Genomic DNA, 25,436 nt, shown 5'->3' with positions numbered 1-25,436 from the left:
TTCATTCGTTGTTAAACGACGACAACCAGGGAGGCGGTCCACCCGGTGGCCCAGGGACGTGTCCTGCAATGCTGATGAGAGCCGAAGCAAGCTCGGGCACTCTGGCCGAACTCCGTTGACCCTCTGCACTGACTGACTGGAAGCACTCTTACCTGCTTCGAAACCCGATCCCTCGGATGCATCAGTTATGCAAGAAAGAAAAGGGGCTGGGCCATCACAGCGCATCCCAGAGGAGTTAAAAGGAGTAACCAGCCTCGCACCAAGGAGCGAGCGCACAAGTGTGTCGTGGGAGTGCTGCGCTCGTGCGGACACAGGTGGACCAGGCAGGTGGGGAAGACTGACGCCTTCCAGGTATATATTTACTTTTTGTCTATCAGGGGGCGCACTCCCATGTATATGTGGTCGTTAGGAATGTCTGATTTATAAAATAAATGTGTGTGTGTATTGTGTTACCACTAGCGCGCTGAAGCGGCCGTGAGCTACCAATAGCACTGTGAGGGGTTCAAACAATGAAAACCGAATTCTTATATGATTCACTATGCTCAGAACGGACAAGAGCGTACCTTGGAGTCATTTAATCGAGATTCAGGGAACGCGCATTGGAAGTTCAAGACCTGGGCATTTCTTTTGCTTGTTGAGAAAATTGAACAACATAGACATAGTAAAAGTGCATTTTTATTATTTAACATTTTATGTACAATACGGCACCTGGTTGTGGCATAGCTTGTAACAGAAAACATTGACTAATAATCTCACTAGTCATTAAAATCCGGTTTCACAGAACTGGTTCCTCGTTTGAAAATCCTACTCTATCTCTCCTTTACCCACGCGCTAGCCATGAGACGTTTTCACAATTCAGCCCTTAGAGACGGAATGAAATCGAATTGAACCATTTTAAATACATTCGTTATTTTGCAAGTGTGCAGCTTTGTTTTTCGTCAAATGATAAAACGTTTTAACGGCACTTCGAATAGACGGCAGACTGCAGCGCTGTGTTGTATTTTTAGATTCACATATATCGCAATTTTTTGGATATTGAATTTGAACGTATAAGTAGAAGAGACCTGCTTATAAAAGAACATATTTGAGCAAATACTGTTTTTCCAACCTAATACTATGTTTTAAAAATGCCTACTGTATAAAAAAATAAACCTTTATATTTAAAAATATCTTTCTAACCAGTAAGATCAGTCCACAAGTTACTGCACCTAAAGTTTACATCTGTAAGTAAATTGCTGGCTATTGGTCAAGTGTCACGGAGTCTAACTCAAGATGCCACCGACTCAAACATAGAATCTTCAGACGATTATAGACACGTAAATAGATACAAAATATATAGTTTTGCATATTTTTAGACTGTATTATTATAAACAATATTTCCTCCTGATATTTCTGTACTTACCATTATAAATGTAGGAGTGCAATGTTTTGGTAAGCCATGTTTTTGACACAATATTGTTTACAACAACATAGTGTCAGTGATAGAGTAGGTGTGCCAAAGAGATGTGAGGAAAGGGACTGTTTTTGTTAATTTCTTGGAACATGCCTTTGTTTTATAATTTCACATTCATTAGCATATTTCCCCTGAGGCGGAAAGCCGGGGGGGGCTTAGATTGCACACATCGTAGCTTAAAATTGCACATTGTTGTTTTTAAATTGACTGCTAGTTTTTAAACGTTCTGCTGCTCGGCGCTTTGTCCCGGCGCTTAGACTCATTAGCACACTTCCCCTGAGGTGGAAAGCCGGGGATATAGATTGCACACTTTTTAGCTTAAATCTGCACATTGTTGTTTTTAAACTGATTGCTAGTTTTTAAACATTTTACTGCTTTTTTGTGTGAACCTACCTACCTGCCACCTCGAACCCCACTCCCCGCGCAGCCGATTAGTTGCTGACGCGGTAGGAGACAGGGGTGGACGCCATCTTGGGGGTACGCCGAGGACAGCGCTCTAGCTGTTGGCTGCCTCCTCCCCCTTGCTCTGTCCTATATTATGACCCACATCTCCCGGCCGCGCAGCGGGCGCGCCGGCGGGGCGCCAAAGGCGAGCCCGCCTGCGCCCGTCCGCGCCAGGACGGGGCCAGGGGCCACCCCCCTGCATCATTTTTGGGACCTAGGAAACACTATAGTGCAGAGTCTTTGCACCAACTAAGGCCCTTTGTAACTACTAGCTGTCGCCACTAGTTCCACCCCCTGGAGTCCCCCCGTGTCTGCCTCCATTGTAACACAGATTTACAAAAGGGGGTGGTGATGAACAGAGTGTCTGAGTTAAACAGACCACTCTTACCCAGTCCAAAGATCAGGGCTTGATCCATCACCGTTATTTATCTCACTGCCCCATCCCAGCTCAGAACCTGGCTATATGCAAATCAGTCTGTCCCTGGCCCAGTGCATCATGGGAACAGGGCAGACTAAACTACCAAGCCAATTCTTCACCAGAAAGGAGACAAGCTACCAGGGACCGGTTTCTGGCATTTCAGCCTTCTTCGGCCCGGCTTGCTTGAATCCTGATGGAGCAGTGAGAAAGGGACTCATGTCTGAGTAATTCAGAGACTCTGTCCCTCACCACCCCTTTTTGTAAATATTTTTGTCCACCCTAAGCGTGGAAGGGTATTCTCAGATGTGAGACCCTTGCTCATTGCACCATCAGGATTCAAGCAAACCGGGCCGAAGACGGCTGTAATGCCAGAAACCGGTCCCCGGGAGCTTGTTTCCTTCCCAGTGTAAGAATTGGCTTTTGTAGTTTGGTTTGCCCTGTTCCCATCATGCACTGGGACAGGAACAGACTAATTTGCATACAGCCAGGTTCTGAAACTGGGATGGTGCAGTGAGCTAAAAAACGGTGTTGGATCTAGCCCTGATCTCTTGACTGGGTGAGAGCTTTCTGCTTAATTCAGAGACTCTGTCCCTCACCACCCCTTTTTGTAAATATTTTTGTCCACCCTAAGCGTGGAAGGGTATTCTCAGATGTGAGACCCTTGCTCATTGCACCATCAGGATTCAAGCAAACCGGGCCGAAGACGGCTGTAATGCCAGAAACCGGTCCCCGGGAGCTTGTTTCCTTCCCAGTGTAAGAATTGGCTTTTGTAGTTTGGTTTGCCCTGTTCCCATCATGCACTGGCACAGGAACAGACTAATTTGCATACAGCCAGGTTCTGAAACTGGGATGGTGCAGTGAGCTAAAAAACGGTGTTGGATCTAGCCCTGATCTCTTGACTGGGTGAGAGCTTTCTGCTTAATTCAGAGACTCTGTCCCTCACCACCCCTTTTTGTAAATATTCCATTGTAACACAGAGCACATCAACCCCCCCAATATTAATGAACATCAGGACTACCATATGTTCCTCCTAAACTGGAGATCACTACCCAAACACAGCTTAGAAATATCAATGCTGTTAGAGGAACATATGCCAGACATTGTTTTCCTAACCGAAACATGGCTGACCCAAGACTCTGACCCTGACTTGGTACAAGCCCTTATTTATACCAGGCTATCAGATAGCCCGCTTAGACCGTGCTCTTGGGAAAGGCGGAGGGCTTGCTATCATTTATAAAGACATATTCACCTGTCGCTGCCCCCCTGAAACCATCGCAGACTGTGAAAGTTTGCGGTTTGTCATTGAATTTTCGTTGAATGACATTTTTTCCGGTATTCTTGTTTACCGTCCTCCTGGGGCCCTTAAACAATTCCAGACAGCGCTCCCCTCTGCCGTGGCTGAGCTGATCACCTACCCAGCAAACTTCACACTACTAGGCAATCTCGACATACATTTTGATAATACCCTGGATAGTGTTGCCATAGAGATGACGGCAAGTATAGCTGCAGTTGAATTAGAACAACTGGTTCCATCTCCTACACATGTTAGAGGCCATTTGTTAGACCCGGTATTCACTAACTGTGCACATCTTAAAGTGGGTACGGTAAGTCGCCTCCCCTAGACTGATCACTTCTTGATCCCCCTTACCTGGACCACCCATACATTTGTTTCCCCTACCCCTATCCTGCGTAAAGTGAAAAACTGGTCCAAATTATGTATGAACCGTTGGACCAACATTCTCACAGCCACTAGACCCACGCTCACCGGCGATCATTCTTTAGATAATAACGAATATGATAACTGGATCACCAACTCATTAGACTCAATATTTCCCCTTCGCACCTCTAACCCAAAAAGACACCGTAAGACAGCGCCCTGGTACTCGGAAGAGCTCAGAGGAAAAAAACGTTTATGTAAGAGGCTGGAACGAAAGTGGCGCTTGAACTACAGAATTACGGATAAAGCGACCTATAGGGAAGCTATTAAAGCTTATAAATTAGCAATAAAAGTGACTCAATCGGCCTACTACAATGACAGAATAATGTCAGCCAAATCTAAGCCGAAAGAGATGTATCAGACAGTAAAAAGTCTAATTAAGCTTCAATCTTCCCCGGCAGCTAATTACAACCCACTTGCCCAATGTAATAATCTGGCCGAATTCTTTTCTCAAAAAGTAAACAAAATGTATTTATCCTTTCCTGATCCCCCTTACCCAAGGACTGTATCTAGCGGGTGATGCAGAGGTGCCACCTCAACACATCTTGGACCATTATCCCCAGTTAGACCCAGAAACACTTGAGCCACAAATGCATCAGATCAAATCTGGGTCTCCATGTGACCCTGCTCTACTGAGCACGCTGGTCCTGGCCAACCAGGTCATCCTTCCCACGTTAATGGAGTTATTGAACTCCTTCATAACGACGGGCATCGTACCACCCAACTGGAAACATGCCAGGGTACGAGCACTCTTGAAGAAGCCCATCCTCGACCCTGGCGATCTCGGTAATTACCGTCCGATTTCACTGCTCCGTTGGGTAAGCAAAGTACTAGAAAAACATATTAACGCCTCTCTGACTAACTTTTTTGAGAGTAACCAATTGCTCGACATTACTCAGACAGGCTTCCGACCCAAACATGGAACGGAGACGGCTCTGATGGCAGTCACTGAGGAAGCAAGGCGGGTCTTAGATCAGGGAGGATCAGTGGCAGTGATCCTTCTTGATCTGAGCGCCGCCTTCGATACGGTGAACCACTGGATCCTCCTGCGCCGCCTTTTTGGCCTGGGAATATCTGGAGAAGCACTGGCCTGGCTTAGGTCTTTCTTAAGCGAACGGACCTTTCGAGTGTTCGAGGGAGCTTCTGTTTCCGCCAGCAAGCCGTTGGGCTGTGGGGTCCCGCAGGGTTCATCCATGAGGCCCACGCTTTTTAATGCCTACATGAGGCCGCTGGCTTTGATTGTTCGTCCGCACGGTATTAAGATCGTTACCTATTTTGCGGACGACACCCAGCTGGTGGTCTCGCTTGCACACAAGAATTGCCATCAGCAACGGAGTAACCTCACAACCTGCCTAGAGCAGGTGAAGAACTGGATGACGGAATCATGCTTGAAGCTCAAAGGAGATAAAACTGACCTCATGATCCTAGGCCCATCAACCCCCTCCAATCTGGAGCGGATATGGCCAGCCAGTCTAGGCGACCCCCCCTCACCCAGAGAAAATATAAAAAGCCTGGGGATATGGCTGGATAATGCCTTGACCTTTAATACTCAGGCCACTAAAACTTCAGCAATCTGCTTTGGCCTCGTCAGGATGTTGAAAAAGATTCTTCCACCGTTACCTTTTGAGGCCAAACAGGTAGTCATCCAGGGCCTAATTCAGTCCCGCATCGATTTTTGCAATGCCCTATATCTGGGGGCACCTGAGTACTGCCTGAACAAACTGCAGCGGATCCAGAACTGCGCTGCGCGCACACTTCTTGGAATCCCCCGCAGAACTCGAATAGAGCCTGCACTAAGAGCTTTGCACTGGCTCCCCGTTAGAGAGAGAATCAAGTTTAAATCCATGTGCATCGCCCATCAAGCCTATTGGAAAGCTGGCCCTACAATCAACCATGCTTTGATCACCCCCTATTATCCAAAAAAAGAACTTCGCTCCTCTCATGCTTTTCTAGCAGTAGTTCCCAGGATTAAGAGATCCAGAGCGGGAGGCCGATCCTTTTCACACAACGCACCCAAGTTATGGAATTCACTTCCCTTGCACCTCAGATCTAATCCCAATATGCTGACCTTCCGGAAACAACTTAAAACTTTCCTCTTTGACTAATTCTACCCCTTGTTGGGTCTATCTCACTGGAATCTGTGCTCTTGATTCCTAGCGCCTGGACGCCTCAGGGAAACTGCAGCGCTTTATAAAACCTTTTTTCATTTCATTTAATTTCATTTTATCAAAGCAATTGGCAAGGTAACTACGCCCGACCAGAATCCTCTATTCAGGGTCCACTCGTCTGATAAAGCATTGTATGGCCCAGGGGCCGCATGTGGCACTCCTGACCTTAAAAAAAAAAAAACATAAGGGGGAGAGATGAAGTGGATTCATTCTCCTTAGTCAGACTTGTATAAACAAAGTGGAATCCACTGATAGATGTACATGGTCCCTACAGTGGTGGGGAGCACACAGTGTTTTTTAAATACGCCTCGCACACCAAAAGGACCCTTGGTGTCATGCTTCATCATTGGGGTCTTCGCACGCCTCTACGGGATGCGGCGTGCTACTACCTACGTCTACGCGGGAGCACTTTTATACACAGACTATGTGTGGTGTGTGTGAGGGTTTAAGTGGTAGTGAGTGAGTGTTGGGGTTCGAAGGGTTGTTAAGTGATGGTTTAAAAGATACCTGGCTCGTGGAGTGTACTCAGGAACATTTTTTAATGGGCCCCCGGGCTGGTATTATTAAAAGGTGTGTTTTGAGGTTCTTATATATAACAATGTACATCACCTCTTGTGTGCGTCAACATGTTTCGGAGTGGAACTGTTTCTTCAGGACGGGGTGCACAAATCCCCACCTTACTCACGTATTGTTTATCAAAAATCTGTTTCTTACAGAAAAGGGAAACTTAATAAAGGTTATTGTGTACCTAAATCAATCTTTATAGGTGGTTTCTGCAATTCGCGAACTTATTTCCATAGTACGTTGTACCTCATGAGCCTCCTTACGTTGTGGGGTCAAAACAAGCCAATATGCATCGATTACAAGGAGGAAGTCTCTCAGCCTTACTGCCTCGAACGCGGCTCCGCTGATGAGCGAATTGCAGAAACCTCCTATAAAGATTGATTTAGGTACACAATAACCTTTTATTAAGTTTCACTTTTCTGTTAGAAACAGATTTTTGATAAACAAAACGTGAGTAAGGTGGGGATTTGTGTACCCCTTCCTGAAGAAGGAGTTTCACTCCAAAACATGTTGACGCACACAAGAGGTGATGTACATTGTTATACATAAGAACCTCAAAACATACCTTTTAATAATACCAGCCCGGAGGCCCATTAAAAATGTTTCTGAGTACACCACAAGAGCCAGGTATCTTTTACACCATCACTTAACACTTCGAACCCCACCACTCACTCACTATCACTTAAAACCTCACACACACCACACATAGTCTGTGTATAAAAGTGCTCCAGCGTAGACGTAGGTACCAGCACGCCGCATCCCGTAGAGGGGTGCGAAGACCCCAATGATGAAGCATGACACCAAGGGTCCTTTTGGTGTGTGAGGGGTATTTAAAAAACACTGTGTGCTCCCCACCATTGTAGGGACCACGTGCACTCCTGACCTTTACATGCGGCCCCCTGGTCAACAGGAGCACTGGGCTGTGCTTTACTCGATGTAACTCTAACAATAAAAATGTGTTAAATAGACAGGCAAGCCTTTACTTAAATGTTAATTGGTGTTAAAGAAAGGACATAACTAGGGAGTTCTGCACCATTTTACTTTAGAAACACCATCATTTTCAAACACAACTTGCAGCAAAGATGTAAAATTCTGAGAGTCTCTTCAAAATTCAAAAAGTGTACATAATTAACATGCAGAACATTTTCACCTTAGTACAACTTAGTACCATGCATTTCAAAGTATTAATTTAAAAGTGATAGGTTTCAAATATAAATTTAGAAACATTATTTCTTCCATCTACCCTGACAATGCCAATAGTGAACTAAAGAGGCAAGTCAGTTGTTATGTGCACTCTTTGGGTGGCCTGGCTTCCTATTATTCATGAACAATATTATAGTTTAGTAAATCAAACACAAGGGAAGGATTTGTACAGCACACAACCTGAAGCCGTGTATTTTGAGGTCCTCTTAAATGTGACAATGAAGAAAAAGGAGGGGAAGGGAAATAAAGCAATTGCATAGGATCACACAATTTGGGAATGCGGGCAAACTGAGAATAATCCCAGGTTTTCTGCTTTCACATTGTTCTAGTCAGCCGTTAGATGTATATGCTACACTCCCCTTACACTCACCTTACTGCAAATCAACCCCAACTCCCTGACCCGACGCCAACCCACTGGCATCAGTGTGGCCCTCCGCCATATCACACATCAAAACTTTTGGCCCGTGTTAAAATGTTTGCGAGTACACATGTGATAAAGCAAGGATCCTTTTAAGGACGAGTTATGGAGGCAGGTACCTGGATCAACCTTTAACATAATCTGGGATCAGAACCAAAATACTAGCAGTTCAGGAAAATTCTAAAAAAAAAGAATTTATATTTGCATTCATTTAAACACTGCTCCTGCTCAAAGGTCACGATTAACAGCAGAGGCATAGGCGCATACAATAAAGTATGAGAACTGCGAACCTGAGTGCAAAAGGGGCGTGGCCAAACGCGTAACTAAAAATAAAATAAAACAATTTTCTTTAACTATATTGTTAGATTTACCCCTAGAGGTGACTGCATATAAAACCAAAAACATGTACTTTAAAAGAAAGACAAATGGAAATTAACCTGATCTTCGCATTGCTGTACACCCCCTACTTTCCTTTCAACCTGAAGCGACTCAGGGTCATCATTAACCATGCAGGAACTGTTGTTCTTAGTTAGAAAGTATGTGAACAGTTTAGATAAACTTAAAAAGCTTGGAAACGTCATTCCCAATAGATCCCACCCTCTCCAACCTGTGCATAACATCAGGCATCGTTATCAACAGTCTATTCAGACTTTAAAGTCCCATAATTTTCTTCTCTACACATACCATCTCCAGCACACTAAAGTAACACAATTGCCACGTATAGCGCTTTTCAAAACTCCTCAACAAATAAGTAAAATTCCATTGCCCAAGGACATTGCCAATAGTAAGGAGACAGTCAGCTACATTTCTTCATCCTAAACTGTATCCACATACATTTCGCCAGGCATCATTTGCGTGATGGAGGCAAAATCTGTTTTCCTTCTAGGGCCTATATCAGGTTTCTAAGATTAAGTGACATAGGAGGTGTGGCCGTTCATTTGCATAACTCAGGAACCCTTTGCTGACTCTTTGTTCCTATTGCGACCTTATGACCTGGCTCTTCATCTGCAATTTCTCTTGTTGCTGTCATCTGTGCAGTGCTGGCATTGGTAAGAAATTTGGGGTCTCAGAAAGTTCTATGTGTTCCAAATCAAGTCAAAGCAATCACAAACAACGCCACGACTTTTCTCAAACTTCCCACCCCTACACAAAGGGTTAACACCCTTTTTGTTTATTTTCACATTTCCAGGAATATGATTTTCAAGGACAGGTCCTTCCTATTCCACATTGCCTCTGAAAACTATCTGAGAAACGGACCGTTTATTTTTTGTTCTTGTGGGTGTCTCTTCTATATTCGCACATTATATTTTACTTTAACGCTCTGAAATTGCATGATTGGTTAATTAGCTCTTAGGGGCCAGGATTGGCTATGCTTCATTACCATCATGCTTTTATAATGGTCCATAATGACCGAAAAAAAGCTTATTTCATTAAAGTGAACTCGCTGGCCGAGTCTGGGAATCGAACTGTAGACAGTCAGGGTGTCTATATATGGAACCGGCTACGACCTCGGTGTGCACGCGATGTCCTCCCTCAAAGTCACTTAGCCCGTTCCTCGCTTTAATATCTAGTTCAACCTGTTCAAAAACTGCTTCCTGAAGGCAAGTCTGGGCGAAATGTACATTTAAGAGAGCACACTTTTAACTGACCTTTCATGTACGAAAAGCAAAGTTCTATAGTTAAATCCATTCACATGCAAATACGCCAGTGCACACGTTTTTAAGGAAAATAGTGTCCAATTAGTGTGTGCAGTTCAGAAATGACTACCGGGGAAGTGAAGATGTGCCCTTATAATAATTCTTAACTAAAAGGTCAAAAGCCAATTTTATAGAAATAACAACCTATCATAATCACACATGATACAAAAAAGAACATTTTTCGTTTTAATATTAAAAACAATCACAGGTAATTTTTCCATATATCAAAGCGCAACTGAGCTTGGCAATGGCCGAAAGTGCCGATATGTGTTTTTAACAGACATATGCAACTTGTAACATTACATTTTTAAACTACTTTAAGTGACTAAGCAAAATGTGCTGGGTGTATTTTTTAAACATTAAACTTGCTATCCAATTCTGTTTCTCTTCTTGTGGTGTTTAGCTTGCTGCAAATTATGCACAAAAGTGCGAACCATTTGCAGGTATTTAAGTAACATTTTTCATTCTCGGGCGAAGGGGCACGGAATTCCCTTTCTAAAGATATGGGTGGTGTAGGAGAGTAGGGTCTGCTTCCTATGGTTAGCCACACTTTTTGCTGTGATTCTCTGTTTTTTTTACTTTAGTATGGCTGTGGTCCTGCTAATCAGACCCACAGCCCAGCTGTTCTCTCTAAATTGATACCATGTACTTTAGGTAAATACCAGATTGGTTACTGGGTCACCCTTGTGAGCCCCTGTATAGTGTACCCTAGGTACCCAGGGCATAGGTGCACCCTAGACCTACCAGGGGCTGCAGCATGAATTGAGCCACCCCTGGTTTGTCTTCCAAACTGACACCACAAGTCTGTTCTTACAGCCTGGGTAAGGTGGTTTAATCACCCCTTTCTTAGATATATAGTATATCCATATCTTCCATCTAGTAACCTATAAGTCACTCCTATGACCGGCCTTAACAATCCTGGAGGCAGAGTGCTTGGTTTCATGTGAGAGGGTGCCCTAGCATGAGCTGAGCCCCTCTGCAGCTTTCAGAACAATCTCCTTATAGCTGTTCTATGATATAGCCATACCATATACTCTTAATTGCATTATAATCCTCGCGGTTAATGCTAACTTTGGTTTGGCTTTATCAAAACATGTTGTGTAAGGTGTCAAACACTTTGGAAAACTACCCCCCACCAGTTCTGGTGGCGGGATTAGCATTCCACCCTTCTAAAGGGAGAAGACATGTATTTACTGTTAAACCCGGTTAAAGTTAAACAGAGCCCCAGCATCACAAAATGGATGCTGCTGCCACAGACACGAGTCTGCCCTCCTGCTGCTGGACGAAACTTCAGCTGGGGAGGCTGGATAATAGGTTTTCTGTCCAGGGAGCTGCTGGCACCTCCCCAGACAGGCTTTAGTGTATTGGGGCAGGGAGGGCTGCATTCAGTGAATGCTTTCCAGACACTGCCTGGGGCACAGAAGGTGCTCGATGCATTTCCATGTTCAAACCGGTTGCTGGGGCGCTCAGCCCCAGCGCTGGCGCGAAACTGGATAAAGGGGAAGGGGTGTAACCACCCCCTCACCTGGTCCACCCATAGGAGGGACCTTAGAGATAGTCCAACCCCTAAACTTACTATAAGTATAGAACCCCACTCCCTAGGACTTTAGATTACCCTGGACGAAACTCTGCAACATATATCCTCGATCTTTGACATTCCATATCGACTGGAAAATGGAAGAAATCTCCATTGTGGTCAAGGAGTGACCACCTTGTTCAAACAGGCACCAACAGCATCTTTGCCGGTCTGCATTTTAGAGGCTCCTGCCGGAGTTTCCAAATTAAACAATGAGTGGTGTAGGGTGAAGTGGCACCCTGACAAGAGTCCTGGAAGCTATTTTTATTATTATTATTTTTACAAATTAAGCACTGGATACAACAATAGTACGGTAGTGATACATTTTTATAATTTAAAAGTAAAACTTACATTTGGAGCTTAAACATTAATTCTCTTAAAATGCACAAAGTAAGAAAATAGACGTGGAGGGAAAAAAAAGGAAACACAAGAGAACAGGAACTAGGGGGATAAGTCTCAGAGGTACAGGATGCTCTGAATAATTAATAGATATTGTGTCAAGAGGAGCTTTTTAGAGTCTCATATAAAAGGGTTAAGTTTAGCCACATGATTCAACTGATTGAGTCTTGTGTTCAATGACAGGTTTATAACTAGTGATACTGGCCAATAGCTCTTCAATGCACCGCCCACTATATAATTCAGATAAAAAATGTCTTATTTAGTACAAATGAGATTTTTTAGTAGCAATTTTAGCACAGCAAAGGATATATTATACACATTAAAAAAAACAAGGGGTGACTCAGGTAGCATGTGGTTGTATTCTTGTCCCAATTTTTTTTTTTTTAGGTAGATGGCAGGCTTTCTCTGTATTTTCGCCTTTTTATCTACAACCTTCTTTCACTGCTTCTTATTTCCATCTAGCATTTGCTTGCCACACATTTAAAGACATTGTGTTACGCCATAGCTTTCTCTGTATGAATGAATCTTACTCCATCTTCAGAGACTGTACTCAGACCAGTTCAACTATGAAGTGGCAGATAAACTTTGCATTTCTCAAGTGCTTTAGAATTGCAGCACTTGACATATAATCATGTAAAATGACTGTTTAATCACACCTGGAAGTGTACTGGTGGCGTCCTGATCTGATGTCCATTGTTTAATCTTCCTAGTAATGTGCATCTACCTTGAGCTTGGCCACTGGAATTATGCCGTTGTGCAGCTGCAGCGTTTTTTTTGCACAATTATGGATTTGCCGCTTTTCCCACACAATCCAGCATCTTCTGCTTAATCTGCAGAGTTCAACAAAAAATATTGGTTCTAGCTCAAACTGTTCAAAAGTTAGAGAAATGCAGTGGCACTTGTTCCTGCGCAGTGGAAGGCCCTTTCTGTTGCTTTTTTCTATATTTGGGTGTTAAACTGGTACTAAGGCAGCACAACCTATGCCAGACAGTGTTAACAAGTGTAACAAGCTTTGGCAAAGCCAATTGGTCTGGATTTGGCTAACAGTCTTTAGGGCAAATCTTGTTTTATGAAAAAGTTTACTGTTGAGAAAGCAGCCAGGCCATCATTCTAAAAAAGTCATTGGCTAAAGACAAATATTTTTTGGTTTAAAAAAGCACACATTACCACAGTAGTCCCCAACGCTGAAGAGAACTACTTTGTGTGTGGATGTGCTCCTTGTGAAAGCTATAACTGGCTTATGAGTCCTAATTAGTGCAAAATTGGTCCTGAATTGCTTGTGTTCCATTTCAGGGAGCACCTGGCCTGGCAGCGTGGGCTGGGCTGTTCCCATTGGAGCTGTGTCAAGACTGATTTGCATATGGCTAGGTCCAAACTGAGGTGGCATGTTGTGTAGAACAACAATGAACTGGTTTGTGGCCTGAGTAATTACCAGTAGATGAAATTAAATCAAACATTCCATCCATCACTTTGTGTATTTTTCCTTGTAAAAGGACAGCTTGCTGTACCTTTAAAATGTATTCTGCTAGTGACTCAACTGAGCTAACCTACTGCCTCATGATCTATGTGGCAGGGGCAGGAAAAAATGTGAATGACACAATAGACTAATGTATGACGTCTGGCTGAAAACTCTTATACGTAACTATGTCATACACATAACTGTTGAAGAATCAAAAGTTCTTGGTTAACATCAGACCTAAGAAAGCTAATTGGTTTGCGGTTGATTGCCTGTCTCTTGCCTTTGCTGATGCTTTTTTGCAATATTTCTGTAAAACCTTCTTTTATACAGACAGAGAGGCATGCACAGACAGACTTGAACAGATAGACAATTGGAGAGATTTAGACCGACCGACAGAGAGACTTGCACAGACAGACCAAAACAGAGACTTAACAGACTGGCTTGCGTAGAGAGACAGAGAGGCTTGCACAAACAGACCATCAGACAGACAAGCTTACAAAGACAGAGAGGCTTGCACAGACAGAGACAGAAATGCTTGCACAGATAGACCGGCTTAGACAGAAAAACAGGTAGTCTTTGATAGACGGAAAGATGGAAAAGGCTTGCACAGACAGACAAGTAGAGACAGAGAGAGCCTTGCAAGACAGAAAGGCTGAGATGCTTGCACAGACAGAGAGAGACTTTTATAGATAGATAGGGTTGCAAAGATTGACAGATAGGGTTGCAAAGATTGACAGATAGGGTTGCAAAGATAGACAGAATTGCAACGTTGAATAGGGTCGCAAAGATAGACATAGGGTTGTAAATATAGGGTTTAATAGATAGATAAAACACAAAACTTGAACATGTGGCAGAGTTAAAATTAGTAATATAGTTAAATGTCAATGTAAGCAGGACATACAAGAGCACTTAAAACAAACTTTAAAGCCATAGAAACAGGACATGTGACTAAAATGACTTATAAATATAACTGTAGCTCTCAATTAAAATACACACCAGAATAACATGCAGGACTGCAGTTAGACATGCACTTCATTGCACGCATACTAAAACAAGCATTTGCAATGCAAGCAGTCTCGCATTTGTGAAAATCAGAGCTCTTGGCTTTGAAAATAACAATGTTTTTTACTTTTGTTTAGATATTTGGATTGGAGTGATCATATTTGCATAGAGCTATTGCCATTCGTAGGAACATTGTGGTGCTGGAAAACCAGATAATGGGAAATAGGTTATGAGGGAGTGGAGACAAGAGTAATATGCTGCCTGAAAAAAAAATAACAACATCCTGGAAAAAGCAAACACTCATTGGGAATGCAAGATTAAGTAAAGCATGTGAAATGTGAGCAGGACAAATGCGGATACTATAACGTTTTTACACTTATTATTCAAAAATAACAAGTGTTTTTGCATGAAAAATTAAGGACTTGACTACAGGGCCCACATGGGACCCCTTTGAATGTCAATTGCTCATCTCCTTACAAAATATAAGCAGTATGGTTTCAAATGACCACATCCCTGAACACAGAGCAGCGGTACACATTTCATAAACTAAAATAAGGAAAACAGCTGATAAGGATCACATTAAACATTTTCCACTCTATGCATCAACCAGGTATTGCAGTACCTCCAGAAATGATGCACTTCCCCACCTGGGGAAAACCATGCTGTTCAAAGAAAGACGAGTACATGAAAGTAGCACTTCACTGACAAACTTTGTAAAGTGGCGCTAATGTGTGTGGGTGTGAATAAAACCAATCTGGCCACTTTGCAACCACATTTTTAAAATTTCTTTTTCTTTTTTTAAATTATTTTTTCCCTGGATCCCGAAGCTGCAATTTTCAAAGGAAAAACTTCAGAAAAAGACAAAAATTTGAGCAAATTTGTTTCTTTCTTTTTTTGATCCATTTTACAGGGAAACACATAAATGAAAGGTGAGGAAAGAGAGGGTAAGAGCCTTATGTTGAAGTTGCGGTTTTCAACAAGTTAGGAGGAGCGAGACAGAGACAGAGAGTTGTTACAGCAGGTCTTGTAGACCGTTCCTGCGCACTGCCTAGGGTCAACCTAAAAATTACAATGTCATGAAAACAATTTCAAATGGAATTTGGTTTCCTGAGAAATAGAGGCAGTCAGAAAAGAAAAAAACAATGCTTCTCCAAAAGGAATTTACAACACCATTAGTAAGAGATAGGAACAGAGAGGAACTAATAACGCTGGAATGTGCACTGTGTTATGCATGGAAGAGCTGGTAGAAAGCTTACTGCTATCAGACTCTAAACACAAAGCCAGCACTAGAGTGATAATTTTATTTTATAGGTTTTTTTAATAGCGCTAGCTAGACCTGAAGGTATCAGAGAGCTTTACAAAACCGAGAGCAAGGCAATAATCCAGACACTGAGCATATGACGTGCAACAATCTTAGGCTTAAGTACACACAAAATATATACACAGGAAATAGCTAGGCCATGAGGGTGGCTACTGATTGTGGTCAATTCGCACAATTATGAGTCCAGAGAGAGAAAGACATTCTATACAATAGAAGCAAACAAAAAACAGCCAACTGTTCAAAGGGTCTCAGCTGAGAAAGAGAGACTATTAGAACCGAGTTCAGAATTGCGCATTTGTTCCAGTATTTGTTGAGGAGATAGCGTTTCAGGTCTCTCTTTGAAGCCAGAGAAGGAGGGGTAGCATCATATGTCCCTCGGGAGAGAGTTCATATGCTGGGAGCGTTACCGATAAAAGCCTGGGTTGATTCACTTTTTAGTTTGGGCGGCATGAAGAGAAGTGTTTTGGAGATTCTCAGCAATCTGGTTCTTCCTGATTTTGTGAGTGTGTTGTCTAAATAGTCGGGTGTATGTGAGTAAATGGCTTTGTGGGTGATACAGGCAATCTTGTACGAGCATCTTCCATCAATGGGAAGCCAGTTAAGGTTCTCGGGGGCAGGAGTGATGTGTTCATACCATTTAATATCTGTCATGAGCTGAGCTGCCATGCTTAGTACTGATAATAAAGTTAAATGTTTATTTTTCAGTTAAAAAAAGTGTAGCAAATGTGATTTGGTGTGAAGATAATAATGCACAGTAGGTTTTAAATAAAATGTCAACCAGGGTTTGGAAAAAGTCTGTCAGCTGCCAATGTTTCCTCCAACTGCATTTGCAAACTTACAGACTCACCTGGGAGGTATGATGCAATACCTCCAAGAGACATGACAGTCCTAGTTCATAGCCTCCTTTTGCACAGCCTTTTGATAGTTGTTGACTCATCCTCCCTCTTGCTGCTGAAGCTTCCTGTTGCCTCATAACACTATCTGTGCAGATGGGACAGGAAGTCTTTTGTACTGTGGCTTTGTGGGATTGTTAATTCCCTTAGAACAAACGTAAGGTACCAACAAGAGATGGCCACATACATCTGAGAGGTGTATTATAATAGACATGTCTCCTAATACTCCTAATACATACTGACAATCATTGAAACATTTAGGAGTTTATAGAATGACTACAAGTTGCTCTACGGCCAATTTGGAGTCATAAAGTCTGACAACTGGGTTTAGAGCGGTGAAGGTCCAATGCAGGGTCCATTATTTTTTTTTTTTGTAAGTATATATAGCTTGCACTGACCCAAAGGTATTGGAGCACTTACATGAGCACCAGTTACATTACAGAAAGTCCCATTCATTTTTAGGTGGGGGATTAAGTGATTTGCCCAGAAACACAGGATGTTGAGTTGACAGCAGGACTCAAACCTTGTTACTGTTTTCCAAAGTTGGCAGCACCGACCCAAACGTCATTGTCCTCAGCTACTTGTGGGGTGAGTGCAGTGTTTGGGGAGGGGGAGAATCTGAGGGGTCAGACGTGCACTTACTTTTAAAATGTTATAAAAACAGTCCCCCTACTTTTAAATCCAACGGGACGGTTAATTCTGATGTTTGAAATGTATCAGCTGCGAAGTTGGCCAGGGAGTCTCCGGTGTTGTGAAACCAAGGGAGGGGCAAATATGTAAACCAGTTTTCTTGCCAAGGGCCCTGGTAGAAATTTAAATGTGCACAACTGTTTAATCTGCAAATGTGTAGGGCGCTTGGAAGCTGATATTAGCTTTAATCGATAGAATCACTTGCAGTTTCCTCAAGACACATATTTATTCTTTTCGAGATTAATTGTAAGTGACCTACCAGCTAAGCTGTGAAGTGTGTGCTTTTAAAAGATCGTTACAAAAAATATTGCACTGCATACAGTCTGGATTTACTAAAATCTATATTTTGGAAGCGCTTTTTTTAATCTTTATCTACTTTGCACATTTTGCAGCAGCCTATAATATACTGTGTGTAATGGAAGCTTAAAATAATGACTTGCATGTTCAAAGTGCTTTCTGTCACAGACTGGGATTTCGTAGCACTAAACAAACACATCACTATTCTCCTCTGCACCGAACAGGATACATTTCTGTGGTTCTCAGGTGCAGTGCATTAGCTAATAAAGGTTTCATAATGTAGGATGGTGCAGTTCTCGCTAATGAAAACAACATGTATTTAATTTTCATTTAATCTGTGCGTTTTTTTATATGTAGTTACTTGAAGGTGAAATACCGAAAATAGTTGCAAATATTTTGTTTTTTTAGCCATGCGGTCCTCTACTCCCAGTCACCCCGCCCCCTTTGAGCACAGCACCGCAGTTCCCATAATTTCTTTTTAATGCGCTTCGACCACTGGTTGAGTGTGGTAGAACCCTCTACCATAGTCAGCTTGTCATCTGCTAAGTTTAACATTCTATAGGTTTTTCACATGCTATTTTAGTCTGGTAGACAGATAGGACACTGTCAACAATGTGATGTATTTGTGCTAGCATGTAAAACAAATCATTCATTTTTCTTGAATAAAGTTGTAAATTGTATATGCCGAGTGCTCGCATCTTTCTTTCTTAAGAAACCTCTAATCCTTGATCTTGTTTGTTTCGGTACTTGGTTGCTAAAATAAAATATTAGTTGGATAATGAAGCTTCACAATGTGCAGCATAAATAACGTGTTTAATTGCATAATATTCCTATTAGTTTCACCATAACTACCACAATATTCAACTCACTTTGACAAATATCTTGGTCCTGATTTGTTTGATTATTCGATGGCTTTGAGTATGGTTCACTTGCTTCCAGAATTGAGAAGCTGAGACAAAGCGCTCTGAAATAATAAGTATGCTGTGGCCTAGAACAAGTCTGGTAACTTATTAATTGTGCATTTGATTGCAATTCAAGAGCATTTTGTAACATCTCAACATGTGGGAAAAAAAATGGTGCAATACATTGCATGTCAAAGATATTTAATGGAGCATTAACAGGAATTTAGATGATTCAGCCTTGATTTGACGTCAGTGACCCAAGAAAGGCAGATGAATGAGAAGAGCATAGAGGGGTGACTCGCCGCAGAAACAATTAGAAGAGCGCATGGTTACACAGGTTGGAAGGCCTCCACTCTCGGTTCATTTGCATTAATCAGGAAATATGAACATATGTTCATTTAAACGTTTTCTTTATATTTGTCTTGGTGTTACCCGACAATCAGTCATCAACCCCAGTTGCATGCTTAGTACATGCCTTAAAACCATTGTTTTCTGGCTCTTCACCCCCACTCCATGCACACTGAGAGTTCCTACAGCTAGGCTTACATCTGCCAGCATTTCTTCATTCGCTCCTTACCATGACCTATCTCAGTCTGCTTCAGGCAAGTAACTGAGAAGAGGATAGTCCAGGTGACCACTCTGCATGCCAATGCGAGTTTCTTTGATTGTGTACATTTGGGCACTGAAAATAGCTGGTCTTCATTTTAGTATAGCATGTACATCTATTAGGAAGACTGGATCTTTGTACTGCTTGATGAGTTTAGCTTTTGCTTCCTCTCCATGTGGCACCTTGGTTGATGTGAAACTATTAAAACCACTGAAGGTAGTAAAGCAAATCCTATTTGAAAGGCATTATCTAACGGAGGGTATGAAAGAGACTACGATTCTGTTTTGTCCATAATAAATGCCTTTGCAAGGGTAGACAAGCTGCTGGATATTTATTTCTGTCCCAGTGAAGAGGGGGCAATAGCATGCCACTAGGCCTCATCAACCCACCTCAAGTTTCCAGGATATGGGCCTGGATGTGCTATCCCAACTTATTTGCTTTTAACAATGGGAAACTTACATGGGCAGCAGATAAGAATGAGAAATAGTAGAAAAGTACCCACCCATTACTCCATGATTGCCTGTTAGACCAGGCATCCATGGTTATGCTTTCCCTCTAACGTTTTGCCCTTAGACCTCCTTTTTTTGCTGACTTTGTTTTCGCTGGCCTTTAGGACTTTGCACACTTTGCCACTGCTAACCAGTGTTAGAGTGCTTATGATCTCTACTCAAAACATGGTAAAATTGGAATATACCCAATTGTCATATTTAATTTCCTATCAAGACCCAAGTAAAGTGCACTACATATGCCCAGGGCCTGTATATTAAATGTTACTAGTGGACCTGCAGTATGGATTGTGCCACCTACTTAAATAGTCCTTTAAACATATTTCAGGCCTGCCATTGCAGAGGCCATGTGTGCAGTTTTAACCTGCCACGTCGACTTGGCAAAATAAACCTTTTGCCATGCCCAAACCTTCCTTTTTAATACAGCTAAGCCACCACTAAGGTAGGCCTTCGACCGTCCCAAGGGCAGCGTGCTTTGTATTTAACAAGTTGGACATGTACTTTGAATTTTGCATGTCCTGGGAGTGTAAAACGATTACATTTGATTTTCACTACCGCAAGTCCCCTCTCTCCCATGAGAACACTGGAGGTGCCTTTTTACATGTTATAAGTGTCATTTCCAAATGGGAAGAGATAACTGGTTCATGTTTGGTGTCTCAGGAAACCTACTTTAAAATGCTAATCTATGGAAAACTCTGATTTTTAAATTGTAATTCTAAAAATGCCACTTTAGGAAAGTTCACAGCCAAATTTGCAAAACAGTTTATTTATCAAAACCACCAGATTGTAAAATGAGTCGGGTTCATTGATAACATATTTTGTGTGTGGAATGGGCAAGATGATACTTTAACCCCTCCCTTGCTCATAACGGAGCCGCTCCGTCATGAGCATCGGCTGAGCTGTGCTCATGACGGAGCGGTTCCGTCATGGCCCTGCCGCCAGGCCTGCGCGGCGCTGATTTCGCGCCTGCGCGGCGCGTTCTATTGAGCGGGCGGGGCCATGACGGAACCGCTCCTTCATGAGCATAGCTCAACCGCGGCTCGTGACGGAGCGGCTCGTGACGGAGCGGCTCCGTCAGGAGTATGCGAGCGCCGCTCGGCCCCCCCGCCCCCCTAGCGCTGCGGCGGAATTGCCGCCGCAGCGAAGGGGTTAAATCAGTTTTTCAGCTAGCTAAATCATAGGTCTGCTGGCAAAGTTCAGTTTGACAATCAACAGTTTCACTATTACATTTTTGGATGCTTTAGTAGTTAGAAAAAGTGGACAGTTCTAAACTGTTGCTTATTAAACCTACAGACCAAAACAAGGCATTGCATTATGCCAGTCATCATCCACAAAGCATACTTGACAATTTGCCTTATTGACAATTTCTAAGAGTCAAGAGAAATTGTTCAGAGAAAAGCGAATATTTTTTTCATGCTAATGTACTGATGGATAAAATCAAGGAAAAGGGATACCAGAAGAAATTGTTAAAGAACTCTATGAAAATAGCTTGGTGAACTCCACAAGAAACCCTCTTGGAAAAGAAAAAACTGAGGGCTGTGACAGACCAAATGGTTTGTGTGTCTACACTCTGTCCTAAAACAAACCAATTCAAAAAAATTATCAGACAAAATTGGCATCTGATTAAAAATTAGGATAAATCTTTTAAAAAGCCATTATTTGCCTTAAAGAAAGAACGTGTACTAAAGGTAGTCAATTAATTCAGGCCTACACACCACCACTATTGAGAAATAATTTGCGTCGACTATGGAATTTATCACCACTGGAGAGACATTTCACTTGTGGCACGTGTGTGGGCTGCAATCACACAATTGAAGGTTCAGTTTTTCAACATAAAAACATCAAATGGAAACCAAACATTTTCATATTGTAAAGCTAAAAATGTGTTGCTTTATACAATAAGATGCCTGTGTTAACAACAATATATTGGGAAAACTAATCAGGAGTTTTGTCAAAAGATCACCCAGCACAAATCAAGAATACGAGGGAAAGTGATTGTGGTCCCACTGGTCAGAAATTGGACGGAAAAACAACATACTGAAATAGATTAGCATTGGACTGTGCAATCAATAATAAAACCTGACTCTTGAAGAGGGGATGTTAATCTGAAATTGACAAAAAAATTAGGCATGCCTCATTTCGTATTTTAATACTGTCACTAATGGAGCAAATCAGATGACGAAAATTCAGAACCTTTCTACACTGAATATGAACCCAGTGTCACAAGTGCATATCCGTTTTTGCTATATTACAACTTTTCATAAGGTAACTTTTAGGTGCTGTATTTCTATCAAAATTTCTCTTGGTTTAATTGAGGTAGACAAAACTAACAACCTATACCAGATTGCCTTATGTAGTGACTACTGGTCAGGGAAGCACGTTGACTCATCTTAACCGATTAGCTGCAATTGTACGAAAACGGACGTTGTATCAGTCCTGGTAGTTTGAAGTTTAAAGGAGAGAGACTGGTGATTAGAGTCCCGATAAGTGAGGCCCGTGTGGAAGTACATACTCTCCAAGAAGTTGTCTCACACACGAAGAGTAGATCAAATGTAGTTTATTCGGGTACAGGATTACATGGAGACCCCCATCCAGCAACAAGCTGAAGACAACTGAACATTTGTTTAAACAACACTAGGCAACCCACATTCTAGTCCACTAGCATTCTTGAAGCCAAGAGCTTTCAGAGATGCTATCGGAGATACTAAGAACACCACACCACCTCCCCCTTCACAAACAAACAACCTTAAAAAGGAACATTTATAAATAAAACAAAATAAAGACTACTTTGAAAATGAAAGTGCATAAAAACCATCATGTAACACAATCTTGTAACCGTAGGGGAACTCGCCTCACACAAAGTGGTCTGGGTTCCCTTTCTTCAAGGACCTCCTCACGTGTGGGACTTACACCAATTCCTTCGATAGATGATACAGGACGAAACTTTGCAAACTTACTCAGGTTCCAGATCTTGTGATCACTTGTCTTTATGGCGTTCTTAAAGACTTTAATGACCTGAAAAGGCTTACTAAACTTGGAGATGCCTCCTGTTTTCCTTTGAGACTTAATTTTAACCCAATCTCCAACACTAACCGTACTATTGACAGCCTTCCTTTCATCATACTGAACCTTCCGTTCATCCATCAAACTTTTTTCCTTTTCTTCTTTCTTTCATCTGTGCTCCCCACATTGTCGCACACTAAGGACCTCTTGTCTCACACACCCACAAAGGAACAGTTTCAGTACTCGCAATTCTACCTTAAAAAAACAAAAAGGAGCCACACCAGTAGATGAATGGGGCTTGCATCTATACTCCATGACCTTCTTTCTTAATGCTACCTCCCTATTTTCTCCACAGGATCTTGTTGCATAAACTCCTTCAAGACCTTGACAAACCTCTCTACAACACCATTACATTGGGGATGGTACAAAGAAGCCCTCTTGTGCTTAATTCCTCTCAAAGACAGAAAATTTTGCATAATTTTTAAAGTAAATTGCACGCCATTGTCTGACAAGAGTTTGCGGGAAGCCTTCACTCTCAAAAATCTCATCCAAAAATTCAATCACCACAACAGCCTCCCCTGAATTAACCACCTTTATCAAAGGCCACCGAGAAAACAAATCCATAAAGATAATTACATGCCTATCCTGAGAACTGAACCTCACAGGCCCTAAAATGTCTATCGAGATGTCAGACCATGGACTAACTGCTTGCTCTCAAACAATCATGGGCTGAGCTCTGCATTTAAGTAATTTGCACATTCGACACAGTCGCAAACAATTCTTTTCCACAAAAACATCCATTGCAGGCCACAAGTAAGCTTCTCTAATCCTTTCATTGGTTTTAGCACTGCCCATACTAAGAACACCACAGCCCGCTTCCATTTAAGCAGCAAATAGTGGCAAAGAGGTGCCTTAGGAAGCTACCCTCCACTAACACCTCATGGGCGAATATCTTTTGTGATGATTATTTGTTTGTCAGAAATGTTAGCATCCTACCCATTCACTAGAACATGGATACTCTCAAACATTTTCCAGGGGGCCAAAAGGTTTGCCTCTCATGTGATTGAGGGCCGCATTGATGGCAGGTTTGAGTTGGGTGTAAGCCGGGCATAGCGGAGGCAAAGCATGTACAAATAAAGGAAAATTGCACATTATGAAGCAAGAAAACCTGGGATCAATCCTAGCTTTCCCACTTGACCAGATTCTGTGATCCTAGACAACTGTTTTATTTTTACTTTGCCTTATTTTCCTTCATTAATACATATAAGAGAACCTTGAAATACATGACTTCAGGATGCGCACTGTCTGTCTGAAACCTTCTCTTGCATTTTATTTGCTAAACTATGATGTCAGCCATGTGTAATAGGAACACTGGCTGCTCAGATGGTAAACATAACAACTGATTTGCCTCTTAGTTCACTATTTGCAGTGTTGCCAGGGTAGAGGGAAAGCATGAATGTTTCTAAATTCATCCTTGCAAACTATCACTTTAAAGAAAACATTTCTCAATGCACTTATATAATCTAATATACTAAGACGACGCTTCTGCATGTTAATAGAATACGTTTATTCAAAAAGTAAAAAGTATCAGCTTATTACAGTTTTCAAAAACTGAAGATGTTCCTACATTTAAACGGTGCATACCACCTTAATTACCCCCTTTAACTTCGTTCAGCTGTAAATAAATGTGTGCCCCTTTATTTAACATATTTCTCAACGCTAATAACCAAGTCGAGAAACATATACAGATACACAAAACCAAGGAGTATCATATATTCAGAAATATATTTTCAAAAGGCCCAATGTAGGCACAGTCCATGTTCAAAGAAAAAAAACTCTTCAAAGCAGGCTTTGCTTCTTCTTGTTTGATTTTTATTCATTCTTATTTTCTTTAATCCAAAAACAGTCACTTCAAAGGTTGATCATGTATATTATTTTACAGTATACAGCCTACGCGTTTCGTCCTCACAGGGACATCATCCGGGCTGTAGAAAGTAAAAGAAAGAAAAAGAAAACTATGACTAACTGTTAATCATAAAATAACAATCCACTTTTATTTCTAGCTTGCTAGCTGGAAAGGTTTCTAATACATAAAACATTTCCCAATAGTTTTCCAGCCGCTCACTGTCTACACTCTTGAGTCATTATCAAATCGAGCCTGCCTATTTGACATTCTACTCAACAGATAAATCAATTGAAACATATGACAGAACTCTATGTGCATACATTCAACAACAAAAAGAATACATTATACGCCTGTTCAATGCATTGTTGTCATGTGCAAAAGAGAATGAATTAATTTTTTTTCTTTGAACATGAACTGTGCCTACATTGAGCCTTTTGAAAATATATTTCTGAATATATGATACTCCTTGGTTTTGTGTATCTGTATATGTTTAAGTGGCCTTTGCGGTGGACTACTCCAAGTTGAGTGTCAAAAGATTTGTTTACTTTTGTATTGTCAAACAATAGTCTCGTGAAGTGCAGGTAAATAGGTGACTCTCGCCGCAGTATTCAGTCAAGTCGAGAAACAGCAGCCTAGTGCTGCTGTTGACCCTGGGACCGCGTGTAAAGGTCAGCAGGGCCACATGCAACCCCCGGGCTGTACTTTGAGTATCAGTGCCTTAGAAGATTGTGAATTGATTCACTTCTTCCATCATTCCGTTCATCTATTGTTTTGCAATGTTCACCCGAGTGGA

At 41.9% G+C, this 25,436-nt stretch overlaps 1 protein-coding gene across 2 annotated transcripts in view; it reads left to right on the top strand.

The window, feature by feature from the left end:
• Nucleotides 1-229: 229 nt before the first annotated feature.
• The window catches only part of LOC147688800 (ATP-dependent translocase ABCB1-like), a 205,898-nt gene continuing 180,691 nt past the window's right edge, over nucleotides 230-25,436 (top strand). For both annotated transcript variants that reach the window (XM_086941716.1, XM_086941715.1), the window contains exon 1: nucleotides 230-351. The gene's annotated coding sequence lies outside the window, so the exon portion shown is untranslated. The remainder of the gene's footprint in view (nucleotides 352-25,436) is intronic.

This window comes from Lissotriton vulgaris, chromosome 10 (genome assembly GCF_964263255.1).
Source record: "Lissotriton vulgaris chromosome 10, aLisVul1.2, whole genome shotgun sequence".
Taxonomy (NCBI): domain Eukaryota; kingdom Metazoa; phylum Chordata; class Amphibia; order Caudata; family Salamandridae; genus Lissotriton; species Lissotriton vulgaris.
Note: the sequence above shows the minus strand (reverse complement) of the source record. Positions and strands in the feature narration are given on the sequence as shown.